Source organism: Carlito syrichta, unplaced genomic scaffold (assembly GCF_000164805.1).
Source record: "Carlito syrichta isolate Samal-C Ts95f unplaced genomic scaffold, Tarsius_syrichta-2.0.1 Scaffold311873, whole genome shotgun sequence".
Lineage (NCBI taxonomy): Eukaryota > Metazoa > Chordata > Mammalia > Primates > Tarsiidae > Carlito > Carlito syrichta.
This window is the reverse complement of record NW_007255969.1, coordinates 111,126-113,562: the sequence shown is the minus strand read 5'-3', so window position 1 is coordinate 113,562 and position 2,437 is coordinate 111,126. Positions and strand designations below refer to the sequence as shown.

At 43.9% G+C, this 2,437-nt stretch overlaps 1 protein-coding gene across 1 annotated transcript in view; it reads right to left on the bottom strand.

Annotated features, from left to right (window-relative positions):
- The window catches only part of ANKRD6 (ankyrin repeat domain 6), a 78,834-nt gene that overhangs the window by 71,291 nt on the left and 5,106 nt on the right, over positions 1-2,437 (bottom strand). The gene's annotated exons all lie outside the window — the stretch shown is intronic.

The following is a 2,437-nucleotide window of genomic DNA, read 5'->3' as shown; positions in this document are numbered from 1 at the left end:
GAGGTCTTGCCAAGTTGCCCAGGCAGGTCTCGAACCTGCAGGCTCAGGCAATCCACTCACCTCAGCTTCCCAAAGATTACAGGCTGAGCCACCGAGTCTAGCATATGTCTGTTTTTTAAAAAGCAAATGGTGACCCGCCCGGGCAACTTGGTGAGACCTCATCTCTACAATAAATCAAAAATTAGCCGGGCGTGGTAGCATGCGCCTGTAGTTCCAACTACTTGGAAGGCTGAGGCGGAAGGATCGCCAGAGCCCAGCAGGTTGAGGCTGCAGTGGCCGGAGTGGCCACTGCACTCTAGTCTGGACGACAGAGTGAGACTCCAACCCCCCCCCAAAAATAAAAATAAATAAATAAATAAAAAGCAAATGGTGAAATCCACAGAGGGTGCCAAAAAAAGTATACACATTTTAAGAAAGGAAGAATTGTATTAAAATTGTAATATTCAATATATACCAATAACAAATGGTGAATAAAGTCATGCTTGATTTCTGCAATTACAACAGGTGCTCAAAGTAGTTACCATCAGCATCCAGATACTTCTGATTATTCCAAGTAATACATAGATAACATCTCTTAAAATGTGCATACATTTGTTTGACATCCCAGTATTCATAAAAGAAAACTTGCACACTATGTGCTAAGTACTTTAAATAACGTGTTGTTATTATAACAACTCTGAAAAGTTGATCCTATTATCCCTGTTTTACAGATAAGAAAACTGGGGCTCAAAGAAGTTAAGCGATTTGCACAATTAGTAAACAAAACAGAGTCAGAATCTGTGTGCACTAACTGCCGGAGTTCCCAGACTTCTCTCCTGCTTGTGATTCCCTGGGCCCAAGCACTATGGGTAGACCCCACAAGACCCTTAGGCTCCCTTCACCCTCAGTTCCAGACAATCTCATTACCATTTATGCACAGACCACTGTTGGGCTCCATGGGCGACCCACAAGTAGCTCAAGAGCTTCCAGGAGACCAGCATGGACTGTAAGGACTGTGTATCAGTAACTGTGAACATGTGAACTGGCCAATCTTTGCCGCAGAAGGTGAGAAGTTAACAGATGTTACTATTTGAAAATTAAACTTTGCCCTTCTACATCTCTCTCTGGGGAGGTCTGAAGAGTGGACTCAGGGGTCAGACTCTATAGGTACAAATTACTTTGCTGCCACTCAGCATCTGTGGGATCCCTGGCAAGTTACTTACGTCTGTGCCTCACCTCCTGAGTGGGCATGAAAAGAGAATCTCTTCTAGATGCTGTAAAGTGCTTAGAGCAATACTAAGTGCTCAACTGGCATTTGCTGTCAGTGCTATTTTTTTTTTTTTTTTTTTTTTGAGTTGGAGTCTCACTCTGTCGCCCAGACTGGAGTGCAGTGGCCGCTCCGGGCCACCGCAGCCTCGACCTGCTGGGCTCCGGCAATCCTTCCACCTCAGCCTTCCCAGTAGCTGGAACTACAGGCTCGCGCTACCCACGCCCGGCTAATTTTTTGATTTATTGTAGAGATGAGGTCTCGCCAAGTTGCCCAGGTGGGTCTCGAACCCACGGGCTCAGGCAATCCATTCACCTCGGCCTCCCAAAGCACGGGGTTACAGACTGAGCCACCAAGCCCGGCTCACATTTATTTTTGATTTTGCAGAAGATTCTAGGAATGCATAGTTAGTTGTTCATTGTCTTGCTAGATTTTGACCTTGTTCCTTTCCTACGACTGTTTCATCTTCCAAGTCACACTACTGACCATAATCTTTGGAACACTATAAGTGTCTTTAACTTGAAGAATCAGTTCCCCAGATTGTAAATGATTAAATGTGAACCATGCTGTGATGAAGTGAACTCATGCAAAACTTTGTTCATTTTTCGTGTTCAAATTCCTCATTGCTGTCCATTGTTCCGTTCTTACAGCATCCAAGATTCCAAGCTTACACTATTGTGCATTTACATCCACCTGCTTTCCTGTAAGAATCGTCTATCGTAGAATCATATGGGGGTGCCAAAAAATGCATATCCATTTTTAGTATGCCGTTCACTCAAAAGATGGTGTTCATCAAATAAATGCTAGCACCACCAGGTGACAGGCAGGATGGTCAAGAAAATGGTAGAAGCATAGTTGAATGAATGTGATACCATACATTGCTACCCTAGTTTAATTCAACTTCAAAAAGTAATACATAGATAACATCACTTAAAATGTGTATACAGTTTTTGGCATTGTCTGTATTTTTCAACAAAAATTCCTTGGACAAATTGTACAGTCAGAGCAGACTTTCCAACACCTCTGGAGCCAAGCACAACTGCCACTCACACACAAGGCAAATTTGTCAAAACCTAGCACCTCTTGCACTGTCCTGGGCCTGGCTGTTGCTGCTGCTTAAGCTGCCTTACATTCTTTTTTTTTGAGTTGGAGTCTCACTCCATCGCCCAGGCTGGAGTGCAGTGGCACGCT